The sequence below is a fragment of the Belonocnema kinseyi genome, chromosome 5 (genome assembly GCF_010883055.1).
Source record: "Belonocnema kinseyi isolate 2016_QV_RU_SX_M_011 chromosome 5, B_treatae_v1, whole genome shotgun sequence".
Taxonomy (NCBI): domain Eukaryota; kingdom Metazoa; phylum Arthropoda; class Insecta; order Hymenoptera; family Cynipidae; genus Belonocnema; species Belonocnema kinseyi.
Window position 1 is genome coordinate 7,985,903 of NC_046661.1, and position 20,501 is coordinate 8,006,403.

The following is a 20,501-nucleotide window of genomic DNA, read 5'->3' on the forward strand; positions in this document are numbered from 1 at the left end:
TTTTGGCCAAGTATGATCTTGCGTGAGCAATACTAACAATGTGAAACTTAGCATGATTTGAATGAAAGTGCGAAAACCCATGTAAAATACGAACATAAAAATAACTATATCTTGAAATCAGATCACTCTCAGGAAAAATCCTTTTAAGGGGTTATGAGACCTAGTTAGATGAATAAAATAAAACATATTTGAGGCAAATCTGTAGATGGCCCAAATACCGGCCTTATTGACCCTCCTCTTTTATATATTGCCACGCGCCGGGCACTGTCAGTACAGCACGTGACCGAGGATCTCAGATTTTCTCCAACTCTGGTCGGTCGTAAAGAAGAATAACAATTGAAAATATTATTATTTCATTTTTTTTAAACATAATATAAGGAACAATGAAATAAAATAATTTTTATTATTAAAATATGGCAGCGAAAATGAAAAAATACTTAAATACAAATTGTTTAAAACTGTGTCATTTATATTTCTTGTTTCTTGATAATTTTGTAAGCTACTATTTTTTAATTTAAGGGTGTTGGTTCAATCTGACTTTGAATTTTTATTTAATGGGTACGGCACTGACTCCATATATATTTATTCCAAAGGATTTGTGAACGAAAGAAAGAAAACTTATTGAATATCTGGGGTTTTGCAAGATCCTCGGCTCAATAAAATGTTGAAAAATGAAAATTTTTTTGGGGGAAATGATTATTTCCCCGACAAATATGAATTTTGCGAAAGATAGAAACCAGCGGGTAACAGACGGCAGCATTTGAAAGATTGGAATCGTTAGCCAATTTATTTTTTTACTTACAATTCTGACATAATAGAAAAATTCTAGGGATTCACGGTTCTTCCAAAGGGCCAGGTCTTGAAGAAAGTATCCACAAATTTTGCGAAATACGTTGCGAAATGGAGCGAAAATGAGAGAAAACTGACGTGCCCTGTCTACGTTTTTGTAACTGTATTTGTGATCAATCACCAGGCTAGCTGTTACCTTCACTCTATACGCGGAATCGGAGCGTACTTCGTTATCGTCCGTGGGTCAAGACAGAATTCTCAAAGGGGAAATCCTCTTCTGGGACATTGCCTTTTTGATGAGACTATCATAAATCGACATCACTTCAAAATTAATAAGACACGTGTCCCGGATTTTTCGGTCCCATGTAAGAACTATGAGCGTTTGTAAATCACATTAACTAAGGGTGCAGAAACTCTACCGGTTCGCACGCGTAAACTCTCAACAAGATCCGCTGGTCCAGTGGACCACAGTCTGACTGTTGACCACGCTGCCGTGGGGTCGAATCTTTTTCTCAACTTTTTTTTGTATTGTTAAGATATCAAGTAATAATTTTTAATGCTTCCCTGGCGAATAAATTATTCGTTTAAAAGATACTACTGGGAAATACTAGGCAGTCTGATAAGTACCTGAAAATTCTAAGAGATGGCATTAGTATTCACTAATGTGAACCATTTTCGTCCAGCTTGATCCTTCAAATGATGCCTGTCAAAACTTCAGCTATTTATGTTTACGCATTTACAAGTTACAGCACTGAGAAGCGACTAACCTCCGAGTTTTTTTTTTAATATGGAAAAATCTGAGTTTCGAGTTTTGATTAAACACTACTATCTTCGCAAGAAAACGATATCCGAGACCAAGGCCAAGCTTGATAAGTATTACTCGGACTCTGAACCGTCGTTTGGAACGATTCATAAGTGGCTTACCGAATTTCGTTGTGGCTGTACGAGCACAGTTGATGCTGAACGATCTGGGCGCCCAAAAGAGGTCACTACACAAGAAAATGTCGAAAAAATCCATGAAATGATGTTGAATGATCCCAAAATGAAATTGAGAGAGGTAGCTAATGCTGTAGGCACATCATTGGAACGTGTGGGCAACATCGGGCATTCAGTTTTGGACATGAAGAAGCTCTGCGCGCGATGAGTGCCGCGTTTGCTCACAGTGGACCAAAAACGAATTCGTGTGACAACTTCCCAGCAGAATTTGGCATTATTTTCGCGTAAGCCGACCGAGTTTTTGCGCCGATTCATAACCATGGATGAAACCTGGATCCACTACTACACTCCTGATTCAACTCAACAGGCAAAACAGTGGGTTCCACCGGGCCAAAGTGCTCCGAAGCGTCCAAAAATGCAACAATGGGTCGGAAAGGTTATGGCCCCCGTATTTTGGGATACACATGGCATAATATTCGTGGACTATCTTGAAAAAGGTAAAACCATAACCGGAGCATACTATTCATCATTATTGGACCGAGTGTAAATCGAAATCGCCGAAAAACGACCGCATTTGAAGAAGAAAAAACCGCTTTATCATCACGACAATGCGCCTGTTCATTCATGCTTAGTTGCACAAACAAAATTGCATGAAATCGGCTTCGAATTGATTCCTTAGCCACCGTATTCACCAGACCTGGCCCCCAGCGACTATTACTTGTTCCCTAATCTGAAGAGAAGGCTCACCGGTAAGCGTTTTTACTCAAATGAGGAGCTCATGGCTGAAACTGAGGCGTATTTTGGAGACCTTCCAATCGAGTACTTTTCGGACGGTATCAAAAAGTTAGAAAATCGTTGGACTCGCTGTATCGACCTAAAAGGAGAGTATGTTGAAAAATAAAACCGACTTTGCCCAAAAAAACGTCTCCGTGTTTCATTTTTCAGGGACTTATCAGACTGCCTAGTATATATCATGCAGTCACTTTTCGAATAATATATTTGTATAATCGTAATTTTTTTACATTTTTGCGGGTGATAATCGTCATGGATTATCACGTAGCTGGGTAACGCAGTATCCACTACAGCGACGGAAGAAATGAGAATCAGCTAAAGATGAGGCAGTTTTCAATTGGGAAATAAAAACAAAAAATGTCAATACAATTTCCTACAAAAACATTGAAATGGACTTTTTTGAAAATAACATCTGCAAACGCATAAATTTGATAAATTCTTGTTTCTTCCGTGGCTGCAGTGAACACTGCATCACCCAGCTACGTGATAATCCATGACGATTATCACCCGCAAAAATGTAACACCCGCAAAAATGTTGACCACGGCAGCGTGGTCAACAGTCAGACTATGGGCCACTAGACCAGCGGATCTTGTTGAGAGTTCACGCGAGCGAACGGGCACAGTTTCTGCACCCTCGGCTGATGTGATTTACAAACGTTGATAGTTCTTATAAGGGACCAAAAAATCCAGGACACGTGTTTTATTATTTTTTAAGTAATATCGATTGATGATAGTCTCACCAAAAAGTCAATGTCCAGAAGAGGTTTTCCCCTTTAAGAATTGTGTCTTGTCCCACGGACGATAACGAAGTACGCTCCGATTCCGCGTATAGAGTGAAGGTAGAAGCTAGCCTGATGATTGATCACAAATACAGTTACAAAAACACAGACAGTGCATGTCAGTTTTCTTAGTTTTTCGCTCCATTTCGTAACGTATTTCGCAAAATTTGAGGACACCATCTTCAAGACCCTGCCCTTTGGAAGATCCGTGAATCTCTACAATCAATGCCGTACCTATTAAAAAAAAATTCAAAGTCGGATTGAACCAACACCCTTAATAAGAAGAGCTCCATCTTCAGCTAAAGAAAACACGCTTTGTTGCGATCTTCTTTTGTTATTTGCGTTTGCACGTAAAGAACAAATGAATTTTATTAGTCATTTCAGTTTATTTGTCAAATGAGTTTATATGTACATGAGTTAAAAAAAATTTCTTACAGGAGCTGTCATTATATAAATTTGCGTTCAGTTCTAATTTTTACTGAAATTTCTAATATTGCTAGGCATCTAAAATGGGCTGGGTAAATAAATGTTGTAATCCTTTGAATAAAAAAGTCACAAATTCGTTATTAAAAATTTAGTTTTAATTACAGTCAATCGAGCTAGTGATTTTAAAGATTTTATCGGCTGTTATATGTGCAATTCGTGTGAGAAGGCTATCTATCTGGGCCGTAAACCCAATAATTCTTGCGAGTAACAAGTAAATAAATATCCTAGTGCTGACGAGACTGAACCACAAGTTGATGAGATGAAAGACGATCAAAAGAGGGATCCTTATATTATGTTTAAAAAATAAAATAGATTAAATAAAAGTATTTTTAATTATTTTTCTTTATTACTACCGAACAGAGTTGGAGAAACTCTGAGACACTCGGCCGCGTGCTTTACTGATTGCGCCCGGCGCGTTTACTTAGAAGTTAATTAACAATAGGCTAATAAATAATTTTAAGTTTGTAATATTTCATGAAAATATAGATATTCAAAAATGAATCCGGAAAGTTTCATTAATTAATCTTTGATGGCTGATTAGAAATTAATTTTTTAATTAAAAGTAGTCAAAATTTTCATTGTAAAAAAAATTGTTGTTAAAATGTAGATTTTAAAAAACTGTTTTGGGGATTAATTTCTGATATTCACTACTTAATAGAACACGTATAGTACGCGCGAGTCAGAAGCATCCAAATTGTCGAAATGTGTATTCAAAATAGTTACTAGTTTGTGACAACCCAGCGTTCTTTTCGAGAGAAAAATGCTCGAAGAATAGCGCACGGCACAAACACGATAAAAAGTTTAGACGATAAGTTTTGTGCTTCTGGTTCTGTAGGCGATTAGTCGTGTACGTATAATCGCGGCTAAAAACGTTTGAAGGAATATTTTGATCTTTTAAAGCAGATCATCGCCGATAACCTACCATGAACTTGAGGCATCTCCATCGACTGCCCGACAGAACTGAGTGTGTCTTGATCGCCTGAACTTTAAATCAACGCGAATAATCCTCTTATGAGTCAATGGAGTCACGTCCAGACCGACACTCATCTTTACCAGCTCTAAGTAAAAGAAAGTTTAATGATACTATTATTCCTCTACATCTAACATCTGAAAAGGGGGAACAACACAATTACCGTATTCATATTCAAAATCACTACATTGACGAGGGTCTTGATAATTAGTAAGTAACTATCAAAATACACCATCATAACATATATTTGCGAGGAATGTCATTACTATTCTATGATTAAAAAAAATTGCCCATCCACGTAGCATATTTTCCGACCGTAAACAATTATAAAATTAATCTACCCGAACTCACAATGAACTTTGTAGAATTTAGAAATTACAATAAAAGAGGAAAGGTCCTCTTTATATTCTATCCCGACTGTGAATGTTTACTTACATTGGCTGAAAACCCGCAGTAAAATGTGGCTAATACCAAGTTTGTCCAACACCATGAAAACTTCAGTACAGGCTGTTATTTGAATTGCAGCTATAATGATTTATTGTCTGACTATCATTCCTATACTGAAGGTGCAGACCCTTCTAAGTTGTTGACTAAGGAATTGAAGCAATTGGCTGAAAACTTTTGAATCAGTCTCCATATGCTCTATTCCTATGGGCCTTCTTACACGTGAGCACAAGTCTGTTTACAAGGAAGCTACTGTGTGCCACACTTGTGATAAGAAAATAGCAGCGGGTAAGACGAAAGTCTGAGATCGCTGCAAAACAAAATCATGAGGCTTCGTTTCAGGACCTATGAATATCTTTATCGATAAGACACAGGGGTTTAAGAAGTAGATACCAATTAACATATAAACTCTTTTATTAATCGTAACGTATAATAATATCTTTATTATCACGCGCGATCTAATTGCTGAAATAATTGATTGCAGCGCCATGCAGAGCGCAAGATACACTTTGGACACGGAGATTCATCACAAGTTCCACGTTGAATAATTATTCTAAACCTAAAGCTGTGTGGTCGTGATGAATTGGCTTAAAAACCTAACCATTCGAAAACAAATTAATAAATACAAATGTCCTAATCAGAGAAGAGCAAGTTGATATATTTACGCTGACTAATCTCTTGAAGGCGAACATAGTTTCATATAATGTACTTAGTCGGAAACAAAATATTACATTAACTCTTGCTGCCCTATTATTCAAAGGTAGCACACAAGTTCTATTTACCTATTCAATCGGGGACGAGGCAATGAATTTCCGCGGCCCAACCGTTTTAAGGTAGAAATGGTAACGAGCAACATACTTAGTCGGAAGCAAAATAATATCAATCAAGGCGGCACTATCATTTGAAGGTAACACACAGTTTCTATTCAGCTACCCAATCGGAGACGAAGTAATCAATTCTCGAGGCCCAAACGTCCGAATAAAGACATGGTGTTTAGCGTCTCACGTAAAAATCGACGTGGCTATATCATGGCATATATAATCATAGTCATAAGCGACATATTTCATTGAAAACAAAATAATATGGATCAACGCGGCCTTATCATTTGAATCGAATCATAATTTTTGTAAACCTAGTCAGTCGGAACAAACTAATTAATACTCGTAGTCTGAGTACTCGAAATAAAACATACTGCAAACATGATAAGCGACATATTCAATCGGATACAAACAATACAGTTTTACGCGGCCCTATCATTTGAAGTCAAGCGAAATTTTGGTTAAAGAACTCAATTACAAGACAATAATTAATTCCCGCGGCCTAATCAGTCGTGCGGCGAGGATAGACTAAAAGAGATCATATAAAAGGTCCGCTAAATCTTTGTTTTAGCGGGCTAATACTTAATCGGTAGCGTGGCAACTATGTGATTCAGCAAAACATACTATTTGGGAATTCAATATCTTATCAGTCCCACAATAATGGTTCGAAAACATCGAAACCTGAGATCCAACCGGCCAGACAAATACCAACCCCCTACACCGAGATTGATGCAAGGGTCGGCAGCTTTATCGGTGTACACCGTGGAGAGAGAAAAGTGAACTGATGGATAGATTCACGACTCTGCTGCCGCTGACTAAAGGCGGCTGGTTGTAGTTGATGACTCTGCAGGACGGGTCTCGGTAGTACCCTGAAACCCTGCATTGTTTGATTTTCCTTATTCACCACTGGAAACAGTGTACAAAATTACTCGACAAGGGAACTGAGAAAAACTGATTGCTTTCTGTTTGGTATGTGCCTCTTATATCGCGAGGATTTGCTCCGCTAACGTTCAAAAAGAGTAGCCACCTACATGTCACTTTGGTATTAGTCGACCCAGGTGTGCCGATTACAAATCACCTGGTGTTGCGTGTGCGTTTTCGAGTGGCCTACCATCAAAAGTGGGTACATTAGTACCATTAAAGTAACCGCGGCGACTTTATGAAAATCGAGGCAGAAGCCGTAATTACCTTTTCGGTCTTTCAGCCTTATCTATTGATGTTTACCTGCCACTATTCGAGTGTTAAATAATGTGGTCAGCTAAATTTTACTAAATTGTACAACTATATCATCCTTAATTTAAGCGGATGATAAATAGTAACGCTGTTTTATAGGTGGATAATTCCCTACATCTATGATATGCTTAGTTGAATATATTCACTCAGATTTTCCAAATAGTTCTGGGAATTGTTGTGTCAGAAGTTTCATATCTTTTTCTACAGTAGTTTCCCTAAGCCCACAATAATTTTCAAAAGATTTCATTTGGAATTTAAAAGAACAAATTTCAGTCGAATATTTTCAACTGGAGCTATTACTTCTTGAAAAACTAGTTCTATTTGAATGTTAACCGCTTGTAATCGACTTCTTCTATAGATGGTTGCTAGATTTAAATCTTTTATTATTTTTAAACCATACAGGCCTATGAAAGAACGTGAAGTTCCACTATCTTTTGATGCTTTCATTTGTCTTCCTACGATTTCAAATATCAAATACATTAAGAGCTGAGGACCAGGAAGGTATGGAGATTGATTAGGGATTTCAGAAAGGTAGTAAGCTGAGGTAGGCATTGAAGGATAAAGCTTGTTTACATAGATGTCCTTCGGTTTATCAGGGTAGGTACAAATAAGGGTTAATTTCTTGGATATCTGATCAAAATGGTTCGTCAAGTGCTTCAATTAGGATGGCAACAGAAGCCTAAGGGCTAATATTGGGGGGGGGGGGGGGGGGGGGGGGGGGGGGATATGATAGAATTGGGATTTGAAGAAGTAGTATTCTCTACAGGTATCGGTGGGTCAGAATTGTTACGAGGCATTTATTCTCTAGTTTTTAGGAAATTAAAAATTCCCTACTCCATAGGAAAAATGGAATCTCCCTCATCAAGTCAGTATAGCAAAAGGGTATCAAGTCTCGACCGTCATGAATTTGCATTTAAAATGCGTCAGTGTCCTCATTACGAGCGCAGGAATCTTTATTACTCCGTTTGGGCATACTTTCTTAGGCGAGCATGGGGTTAAAAGATGGGGGGCCGCTATAGTCAAGGTGAAGATGGGAACGAGGGAATGGCTTCACAGACAGGCAGTGAAAAGCGATCGAGATAAGGGTCCTCGCACTGCATGAGAGGGGAAAGATTATTCATGCATCGCCTGTGAGTGATATACATTGTCGTATACGACAAGCATACGACGGCGGTAGGGGTCCGCAAAGTTATGATACGGACGGCAAGGGGAAAATGTTTTTTAGGGCAGTGGTCGGCACGCTCTTGACCAACTCAAAGTGCTCTGACCGGACTGACCAACGACCTACTTTCTGGTCAGGTGCCTGCAAAATTGGACAGACCAAAACATTTTTTATTTTGCGATCAGTGATTTAGAGATAATATATTTGAAATCTTCATATTTTTCCGACTTCAAATTCATGTATTTTGTCTATTAGGTTTAAAAATTTCAGAAGTATTTAGTATTGAATTGACTATTAAGCTGAAGTTTCTGGATATTAAACTTCTGTAAATTTTAAATTTTCTAGGCAAGTAATACATCATTGGAATCGAAAAAATTTGTAGATGCTGATAATGCTATTTATAAATCACTAGTTGGAAAATTAAAAGTATCTAAATTTCCTTACTTTGACATGCCTGTGGACAAAATACCCTTGCTGGAGTAAGCTCACTCGCACTGCCGTCCATGAATAGATCAAAAAGTAGAGAAAAAATTAAATCGGGACGAGCCAGACCATACCAAAACACTAAGCAAAACGTTTCCCGACCACTCCTCTGGAGGTAGTATATGTATGACGCGAGGGATTTAATTTATTCGATCCGCGTAAGTTAAAGTGGGGTCTAGAGGGTTATAAATTGGTTCTCAACGATAATTGAAATCACTATAGACATTGAACTGAGATTCAGTATGTTTGTCTATAGGGTTTCTACAGAACGTATCAATTTGATAAGATTTCTTACTTCTAACTGGCAAATAAGATCTTTCTCATTTGAATTATATATCCAGGAAGGTGATTGCATATTCTTCTCCATATATACGAACCACGAAAAGGTCATTCGTCAATAAGAGCAATACAAAAATACTTAATACTGTTTAGAGCTAGAGGTACCATCACATGTTAAGAAACACGAGAAGTAAGAATACACAATATAAACTATCTTCTTTGAAGGCGAAATAAAAATAAAATGTAAACACAGCTTTGCATGTAAACAATCTGGAGAACCTGCCCTACAACTATGGGCTAAAAATTCTACTGGTACTTTTTCTAATCAGAACTCAAATTTGGCGGTATTTTTAAATAGCTCACAAGGAACTTTAATTAAACTAAATTAACTGAAATTTTTTAAATAAGTTCTTGAGAGAAACAATTTAAATAATTAATAGAACTTAGCTTTTTGAGCCAAAATCACGCAAATTAAAATGCAAAAGAGAAACCGTCGACTGAAAACAAATGGAACCTTAGATTGATAAGGGCTCTTAACACAAGGGAATTGATATTTTATGAAGGAAGGGTCTCAACATTATAAATGGCCCTGGTTCTTAACATCATAAAAGGCATTGGGTCTCCGCATTTTAAAAGGGATTGTATCACAACACTATAAAAGACAATGGGTTTTAATATTATAAAAGGCATTCGGTCTGAACATTATAAAAGGCAGTAGATCTCAAGATTATAAAGGGATCATTAAACTGTAAAAAGCATTGGGTTCCCTCATTATAAAAGTGTCTCATCATAATAAACTACATCGCTCGTTGATGTGAGATCGAAATTCGTTAGTTAGAAATCTTGACAATTAATTCGGTATTCGGCAATTCAGAATATAATGAAAAATGTATACATACAGGTTATCCATCACTTTTAAAACAATTAAGGATAATGATTTAGTTAAGGCGTTACGAAAATGCATTAAAAAGGTAGACCAAAATAAAATATTAGAGCAGCTTGACTACACTATTGAGAACTCGGATTCCTGCCTGAGACAATCCCGGAAATATTTTCAGTGCTTCATGTTAACACTTCGAGTCCACGAAAGTAAAGAGGAAGATTGCAACTTTGTCGTTGGAATAACAGAACTCTCTACGGTCGGAAGAAATATAGCTGATGAGATCCGCTTCAGATTCGTCCATCCTATCGTCCTGCCTTCTCTTCGCTTGTTCTTAACAGACGCCGTTAAGAGGGAGAGGGAGATTCCGAGTTCTTTTGTAGGGGATGGAGAGAGATGCATTAATTATCCCAATTATGCTATCAGAGCCGGCTATTTTCTGGCATTAATGCCAATCTTTTTCAATCTCAAGTATTGATTGAATTCTTGTATACTTCAGATAAAAAGAGAGAAAAAAGTTATAGAAAGCCAAGAAATATGTTATGAAAAGAGAAACATTGGCAGATATAATAGTTAGGCGAGGTGACCTATTTTTACTTTGTATTTTGTTGTAACCGCCTCGGTGTATCCTCACCACGAACGTACCTTGGATCTCAGGTAACAAAAAAAAGTTATATCCATTCTATCTCTTATTAGCAAAATTGTTTATTCTGTAATGGATTTCAGAAAAATATTCAAGAAAAATCCAGGAATTCGAAGGGACTGAAGATGTCAAGATTTTTTAAAGCTGGACGTGGCGGCAGTTTCAATAGATCTATTGCGTGGCTGGTGGAAGCCTTTACGACTCTCGCTGGAGACCGTGGAATTAAAAAATTAAGAGCTGCCCTGAATTCTTGAAAATTAAAATAAAGACAATTATAAAATTAAGTGACAAGATCAATTATTCAAACATAAAATAAAATGGAGAAACTCCGTATGAACACGAGAGCTTATGATTTAAAAGTATTCATATGGAAATTAATTTGTAAATTGTAGTAGTTGCGCAACATCACAAACGTTAGCTTAAGATTACTTTAACGTTAGCTTAACGTTACTTTAACGTTAGCTCAGCATTACTTGAACGTTATTTCAACGTTACTTTAACTTTGGCTTAGCGTTTCTTTAATGTTAGGTTAACCTTACTTTAACGTTAACTTAACATTACTTTAAATTTAGCTTAATGTTACTGTAACGTTAGATTGGCGTAACTTTAACGTTAGCCTAACATTACTTTAAAGTTAGCCTAATGTTAACTCGACATAAATTTCAGGTTATTTAACGTAAGCTTAATTTTACTCTAACGTTAGCTTAACGTTACCTTAAAGATAGGGTAACGTAGCTTAATGTTACTTCAACATTATCTTATCATTATTTTAACATAAATTTAATTTGAACTGTTTGAACTCAAGCTATTGGACTTTTTCACAAGATAAATATCTAGATACTTGACTCTTAAAAGTTCCTCTTGATAAAAGCCACCAACAGCGGGTTGATTCTTAAAGTCCTTTAGTTAATATGCTAATAGTTTACTTGCCATAATCCAATCTATTGTAAAGATTTCAGTTGTCCAGTTGGAGATCTTATACTTGCTGATTCAACATTTGTAAATAACTTTGAATTTTTGATGTTTCGAAATTAATTTTTCGTTTTTCCTGGAAATGTTGCATCAATTATAGATGTTTTGAAATTACTGTAAGTTGAGTACAGTTCATGCTATACTTTCACATTAAATTTAAAATTCCGAGATGTAAAACGCTTCACCTTGATGAGTGCGCAAGTTTTTTGAAACTCGTCCCTATAAAAATATGGATTTCTTGGCTTCAAAAATATCATATCTACTTTTGCCTTTGGCGGAATCTGTCCAGGCATACTTTGGAAATATATCGATAAGAGTCAGCAGGTATTTGACACCCTTATTCTTTTGAGAATATGGTTATATTTTAACGAAGTCTGCCTGCTGTATTTCATCTATTCCACGCATTATCACAGAACGACATGAATAATTTATGTCAGGTTTATGCAACCTTTATGGCTGCTATATCTTTCTTTACTTCATTTTCTAGTGCGTCCAGTGGAGCATCTAGTTGAGCATTTGAGTTCAGCGTTGTGTAGCGATAGATCTTGCTGGATACTAATCTGCGAATTCTTTATTTTCTCATTTACTAATTCTTCAAGAATTTTTATCATAATATTATTGTTTTCAATTTCATTACATATACGTTGATAAATTGTCGTATCCCATTTTGAAAAAAACGCTGTGCAAGTCTCAAATTAACAGTATCAAACTGTGTTTCAGCGTCTTAAAAGTTATAAAGTCTTTTCTTATTAGTATTTTAATAACTATTAGATCTCATCTTGCCGAAAAAGAGGTAATAAATTAAAATTTTGCCGAATTGGATGTTTAGTAATGCGAGTATATGTCTGACATAAGCAGAAACAGTCAACAAGAACATGTCTACCCATGCAGAAGAAGGCTCTAACATTGTCCTGCTTTTCACAAGCGATGTAATTAGAAATAAATTTAGAGTTTGGATTAGGATTACTAGGTTCATTTTTTCTAAAAATTTATATATATATTTTTTTTAAAGAAACCACTGCATTAGTTTTTCCACAATTTGTTAACCAACAAAAAACTGTGCGAATGATGTCTGATAGTATATTACCATGACGCTTCACCCTCTTCTGCCTTGGCTCAACGAGGAAGTTTCGAGTTGGAGACTGGAGGCTTGACAAGTTGTGTTTTGAATCTCATTTTCATTTTGACTGCCGAAAAATTCATAAGTACAGTGCTTATATAGCTTTATGATTAGCTTATAGATAACCTTTATATAGCTAGCAGCAGTTGGACCACTTTCTTAACTTGTTAATTCTATACCGATATAATAAAGTGAGTCGTCAAGAATAAACTAACCACTTCCCTTTGGGAAAAATTATGATTAGTTGGCGGAGCACTTTATGAGTTGCGGCTTCAACCACAGCTCAAGGATGACTGCTGAGAATACTATATGCACTGTTAGAAATTTCTGTAGGAATTTTCAGAGACACGTCACTAAAGCTTAATGCAAAAACCGTTTCTAAATATTCTAAAATTGTAACAGAAATTTCAGCAACGGCAACTGCATGGAACTCCAGTCACATGTATCACAAAATTATATTGCAGTTTGGGAATTTTCAGTTACTGTAACTGAAAATTCCTAGAGGTTAGAAAATTTGTGTTAGTTCATTATTTTAATATAAAACATGAAGTCTATATTTGTCCTAAGAATATAAATGGGAAGAAAATATAACTGAAGTTAAGACTAACCACTTCTTAAGTATCTATGTTATATGTATATACTCATTATATTAAATAAATAATCAAAGCCCATCTTTTATGATACGAATTTTTTTATATTCAATATATTGAGTATATTATATATCATAGTTATTTACATGTAAACTTCGTTCGTATATAGTATTACTTTAATTTTTATTTTTAAGACAAATATATACTGCCAATTTATATTGAAATTAATTAACTAAACAATAATGTCTCTATACAATACACGCATTAAAATAAAATTGAATTTTCATTCGAAAAAGACTTTATTTTTACATTTTTACATAAAAATTTAAGTTTTCAGCAAGAAGTAAATCTTCCACGATAATTATACTTAAATTTTTAAACCAAAAATACGATGTTTCGACGAAACATTTGAAATTTTAATAAAAAACGGCAACTTATTGAAAAAATGGTTGAATTTTAATAAAAGCAGTTGAATTTTTATCCAAGAAAGGTTTTATGTCTACTAAAATAAATGAATGCTTAAATCAAAGACAAATGATAAAAAAATAGTTGAATTTTGATGCAAAAAAGATTTTAGTTTCACTTTTCGGTATAAAAATATGAGTTTTGAATGACAAAAATTGCCTATGAGAATAGATGCATTTCCAACCCAAAAATATAAATTTTCAACAAAACAGTTAAATTTTTAACAGAGAAGAGGAAATACATTTTTTTGATAAAAAGCCAAATTTTCGAAAAGTAGTTGAATTTTCAACCAAAAAAAGATTTTTGTTTGACTTTTTAGCATTCTAATATGAGATTCAAAAGAATAAGTGAATTTTGTATGAAATTAGTTGAATTTCTAACACGAAAATTAAATCTTCAACCAGAAAGGATGTCTTTTCAACAAGATTGTGGAATTTTCAAAAAAATAATCAAATTTATAAGTCAAAAAAGTAATCTTGTGGAGAAAGAAACTAAAGTTACCGGAAAATTTTAGCCAGGTTCGTTTTTACTTACCAGGTTTTTATAGGGTGTCATGTGTCGAAAAATGATATTCAAGAATAAAATGCCCCCCTCAAGTAACAAATCACAACAAAATCTTTTGAAAACGCCAATTACCACCAATACTCAGCCTCCATGCTTCGTCTGCTAGCCGCACGCGCTCGAGAAGCGATGAGTGTGCATGCAAGTGCGCATTTCTTTACATCACGATAACTTATGTTTCTGTTACCATTCAGAAATTTTAGGAAAATATGAGTCATTTTCAGAAACCACCTCTGAATTTAAATGAAAATTTACTAAATTTTTTATAAAAGTTATGAAATTTCATTTTCAGCAACGTAATTTCGTAAATTTCAGTTACGTATACAGCCTATACAGCTCTTACATGGGCGCTTCTCATGAAAGTGTCCCTTGTCGGATCGAGTTTTACAACCAAAAAAATTTCTCGCTCTTTCAACTTTTTCCTGTCGCAAAATATTCTCCAGATATTCAAAAACAATGGCCTGAGTTGCGCAAAATTAAGTGTGTAAAGTGACCATTTTACAGCAGAGATAAGGATTTTGATTTATCAAGTATATTTTCTTAACGGAAAATGTGATTTAATTCCATTTGTTTAGAAAATTGAAAATTAATTAACCAATGTTAATAAATATATCCACCAGACCAATATTAATAATTTTAAGTAAAAAAATACGAAAATACAGTGTTCAAAAGGTCGATTTTATGAAAAATTGACATTATTGGTTTTAAAGGTAGTTTTCAGGTACTCTTGGGGGTGCGTTAGAGGTATGAAACCAATATGTCTGATAGATGCAATTCTTCGTTGGATAATTTTCTACAAGCCACCATACTTTCTCGTCACATTTTTTCAAAACCTAAAAAATTATTCTAAAAACTCAAAAAAGTGATTTTTCCCCATTCATTTTACATGGGAAACTTCAAGTTACAACCGGCACCTGTTAAAATAAAAAAATAAACAATTAGGGAGTTTCTTTTTTCGGATTTGAAATAAAATGGCGGGGGGGGGGGGTCATTTCCCTTTGGTATGCAAAAAAATTTTACCGTGCATTTTTGGACCACCCTAATCTACATAGTATCCCTTTCGTATCATGCAAGAAAAACGTAAAAAAACTGTAAGAAGAACCTTTAATTTATTGCAATTCGGATTCTACGTTAAATTTCCCGTAAGCATGTCCCGGAATAATTGCTATAGTTATTTTTGCAGCATTCAAAATTTAAAAAAGCAATACCTGTCAATAAGGCGACTTCAAGTACATCTTCTTTCAGTAGCAGCATACAACTGATACGTCGATGGACTATTTTAACGTTGCAAAAAAAAACTATTGCAATTTCTCCGTGACATTCTCTCAGTGACATTTTTATTTTTAATCCCTGTACTGAAAATAAGATTTGTGCAAAATTACAAAGTTTCGGAAAATTACATATTGTATCATGGTAAAGATCAAACACTTCACTGTTTGATTTGGCAAAAGTGTGTGAAATTACATCCTCTAGTGATGCAAATAAAAGGACCCTCGAACAACGGTGTAATATTAAACACTCCATAAAAACAAAATGACCCATTCCCTCATACGAACTTTACATTCAGAAGAGAAAATTCAGTCGCAGCATGTAAAACTACCATGCGTCAGTGAAATCACTTTCCTGTGATTGGAAATTACATCGAAATTTTTAACTTGACTAAAGATCATTGATTTTAACCTGACGGAAACTGTACGATTTTTTATTTATAATTAATTAAAAATTTAGAATAATTAATCAAATAATATGTGAATACGAAAGCGTCTCTCATTTTCGTTGTTTCCTGATGCCTTTATCCTCGAATTTTGGAGCATTTTGATTCTTAATGCGAGAAAATTGACAGCTATGTTCAACCATTTTGTCGGACAGGTGCTGTCACAAAGGAAGCGTCTGAACGGGGACTTTGGGACACCAGGTCGAAGCCCATAGTATTTAGACCTGCCCTCTGCATGCGGAACTCTGCAGGGGGTATTTTCTAATTCCCTAGCTTTTCGTGAGACTATTATGAACAAAGGCCAAAATAATTTTAAAAATCAATGAGGTTATCGTTCCGGGACCCTCTTTCAACCCACCGCATAAAGTGGAAGGCTCCGTAGGGTGTAATCCACTGGAAGCGGCGAGAAAAGATGAGGCTGGTTATACAGGGAAACGATTAGCGGCCTGTCAGGGTGTGGCTCCATTTATAAGGGTCCGCTCAAGATTTCGCGATTTTAGTGCCTAAGTTTTGTTTCAGGGATCTTACTGTTATCAAGGTGAGGCTCAGGGGTGGAAGTGGGGAAAAACTAGAGGTTGCAATTGCCTCATCGTATTACCCTGGCAATGCGGGTGGATCCCCGCCTTCCAGAGAGGTAGAGATTCTAATTCAGCACTGCCAGAAGTACAGAATTCCTCTGCTGTTGGGATGTGATGCGAACTCTCACCATACGGTGTGGGGGAGCACGAGTATCAACGTCAGAGGAAGAAATTTAATTGAGTTCCTAGCGGGCACTGATATGGAAATTCTGAATCGAGGTGATACTCCCACATTCCATATTAAAAACAGGAGTGAGGTTCTCGATTTGACTTTATGCTCAGAGTGGCTGAGGAGTAGGGTAGTGGACTGGAGAGTCTCTGACGAGGAGTCTCTCGCGGACCAAAAATATATCCTGTTTCAGCTAAACCTAGGTAAACTAGCAGTTTCAAAAGTCAGAAACACAGTTAAGTCACAGTTAAGTCTAAGAAAGGAGCATAATGGTGGAATACGCTCCTGGAGACGCTCCGCAAAAAGACAAGAGCGTTGTGCAATAGGGCAAACAGAGCCAAGTTGCTTTCAGAATAAGCCATCTATAAGACGGCTCAGTATGATTACAACAAAAATCTAAGGAGATATAAGCAGGAAGACTGGAGGGGCTTCTGTGAGGAATCGAAGTATATTCCAGAAACAGCAAGGCTCCTCAAAATCGTAGCGAAAACCCCAGAAGCTCGGCTTGGGCTCATAAGGCTCGAAAATGGCGAGTTTGCTGAAGCAACGCTGAACCGTCTGATGGAAGTTCACTTCCCGGGTTTTCAGCGAATTCAAACCGACCTAGAGGAGGAAGACTGGGGCCAAGAGTTAAGGAGGGCCGACTAGAGTTTTGCCTCAAAGGTTGTAGACAACAAAAAGGTGGAATGGACTGTGGGGTCCTTCTGCCCTTTTAAATCACCAGAGGCGGATGGCATCTACCCGGTGCTTTTACAAAAAGGCCTAGAATTTGTCATCTCTCCTCTGGCGAAGCTATTTAGGGCAAGTATCATCCGAAAACATGTGCCGTCGGCATGGAAGGATGGTAGAGTGGCCTTTATTCAAAAACCCGGGAGGGAAGGTTACATTGCTGCAAAGGACTTTAGACCAATCAGCCTGACGCCTTTTATTTTAAAGACGCTGGAGAGGCCGGTTTAGAGATATATCAGGGATGAGGTACTTTTGGCCTCACCGCTACACAAAGGGCAGCATACCTTTCAAGCAGGCTGCTCGGTAGAAACAGCACTCCATGCTGTTTTAGCAAAATTGGAGCAGCAGTTGGAACAAAAGGGGTATGCTGTGGGAACGTTCTTGGATATAGAGTGTGCCTTCAGTAATACCCCTCTAGAAGTCATCTGTCGGGAGGCTTTGAGGTGTGGTGTACCAAACCAGCTGATATGCTGGAGAGAAAATATGTTACTACAGAGGAGACTCAAAACTAGATGGGGTGACTGTCTAGTTAAGTTAAGGTCTAGTGTCCTGTCGCTTCTCCTGTGGTGCATAGTAGTGGATGGTCTCCTGCGTAGGCTATGAAAAGGGGTATTATACTTAGGGATATACGGATGACTTTTTTATCCTAGTTAGGGGGGCTCATGTGGAAACCTTGATGGGCCTTACAAGGTCTGCGCTGCGCATCGCGGAGCACTGGTGCGATAGCTCAAGGCTCTCGGTGAATCTGGAAAAGACCAAAATGGTCATTTTCACGAAGAATTACAAGATTCCGAAGGTTGACGCTCCTGTTTTCTTTGGCGGGAGGCTGACTTTCTCAGACTCGGTTAAGTATTTGGGATTCATCCTAGATAGCAGAATGACCTGAGCAAAGCACCTGGAGACGCAATGCAGGAAATTCGTCATGAATTTCTGGATGTGTAGGAGAACTTTTGGGTTGACGTGGAGAATAGGGCCCGACATGCTTGCATGGCTATACTCCGCAGTTCTTAAACCGATGCTCCTTCATGCGGCTGTGGTCTGGCGGCCACGTGCAGAATTCAAAACGATGCAGGACAGGCTGCGGCGATAGCAAACGCTAGCGTTTAGGGGTTTAACAGGACTAGCTAGGACACACTAGGACTTAACAGGACACACTAGGACTTAAGAGGACACACTAGGCTCCCGAGTGACATCAGCTCACTGCCGATTCTTGAGATGAGGCAGGATAGAATAACAAAACGTTTCGACTTCACCAAGGCTTTCCGCGTCTACATCCCAAGCAGGGATGCGTGGAAAGAACATGGTAACCCACTACTCCAAGGGAAAATCTGCTATACGGATGGCTCAAGGGGGAGGGAGGGAGGGACATGAGCGGGAATTCATGACAGTGCGAGGAGGAGAGAAGTAGTAGTCCCGCTTGGGAGACATGCTACTGTCTTTCAGGCAGAGGTCCTTGCCGTTCTTCGAAGTGCTGAGATATTATTAGAGAAAAACGCGGCTGCGAGACAGATTACGATCTGATCGGATAGCCACGCGACACTAACTGCAGTGGGAAAACCAGATATAACATCTGAACTAGTTTGGGAATGCAAAAAGGCATTAAGCAAGAAGCGATGCGGCAGGTGAATACATAGGGCCGGAACCGGTGCTGGGTCTAGCGTCTTGCTGCATCAGTTTTGCCATAAAAAGCTGGATTCGCACTAAGCACCGAAAATACTGGGAGCAGGTCCAGGGTTGCCGACAGACGAAGTATATCCCGGGCTATACATGCATCATGGACAGAGCCAGGAAAATATTGGGCTTGCCAAAGAAAGGCGTAAGGACAGTGGTTCAGATGCTCACTGGGCACAACCACTTAAACTGCCATATGCACAAAATGGGGTATAACCCCACTACGGAGTGCAGGAGATGTGGCAGAGATGATGAAACATCCTTGCGCGTAATATGCCAGTGCCCGGCGTTGGCAAGGCTCAGGCATCAAACCCTTGGGTCCTATTTTATGGAACCTGAGGAAGCTACAATGCCATCGGTGACTGACTTGCTGAGCTTCTTTAAGAGGTCTGGGATAAACTACTGATAGTGACACTTAAGGGTGTGACACAATAGGCTTTATAGCTTGAGCGCTAGGGGAGCTCCATAGGGGGCTCCCTGCCCGCATTACAACCAACTAGCTATTTAACTACGGAATATTTGACCTCCAAAATAATACCCACAGTATTCTATGTGTGTTAGGTATTTGGTAACGTGTCTGGCTTGTGCTTCTTCAATCGCCATAAAATTCTACGAAGTTTGAGCTTCGTGTCTTCGAAACCTGCCACCCTAATGAATTTTATTTTATTTTATTATTTCACAGAATGAATTTTACATTTTCGTGTGTAAAATTAATGGCCGAATTGGAATATCACAACAGATTCAATTGCAAAAGTCTTCGCTAGGTGGATACTCACAATTTTTCGTAAATATATCTGGTAACAAGACACGCGTATTCCTTTGGATTTTGGGGCGCTGAATTCAAATTCGGTATCAAAAATCACCTATCACGTTATGGTTGAGCCATAACCTCAAAAAAAGAAGAAAAATCATGCACTGAGGCAAATAAATTTCAAAATAATGCCAGTGATGCAAATTTTCACTTCAAAAACATGTCCACAATTGTGAAGGATCAAGCCTTGCCTAATATAAACTTATTTAACATAACTTTGCCCAACAGAACCTGACCTCACCTAACCTGAATTAACAGAAATTTATTGAACTACACGTAAAGCTCTGGAAGCATACAAACATTGTCAGGTTAATTGAAATGGGACCAATTCTACTTGTAGTTCTAAGTTTCTTCAAATGAGTAATGTGCTTCTAAATTTTTAACCACCTGTAGTACAATGAAATGAATTTTATTGTGTTACAACGGG

The 20,501-nt window shown here is 37.4% G+C and overlaps 1 protein-coding gene across 1 annotated transcript in view; it reads left to right on the plus strand.

Moving 5' to 3' along the window:
• The window catches only part of LOC117172910 (protein unc-79 homolog), a 600,505-nt gene that overhangs the window by 578,647 nt on the left and 1,357 nt on the right, over positions 1 to 20,501 (plus strand). The gene's annotated exons all lie outside the window — the stretch shown is intronic.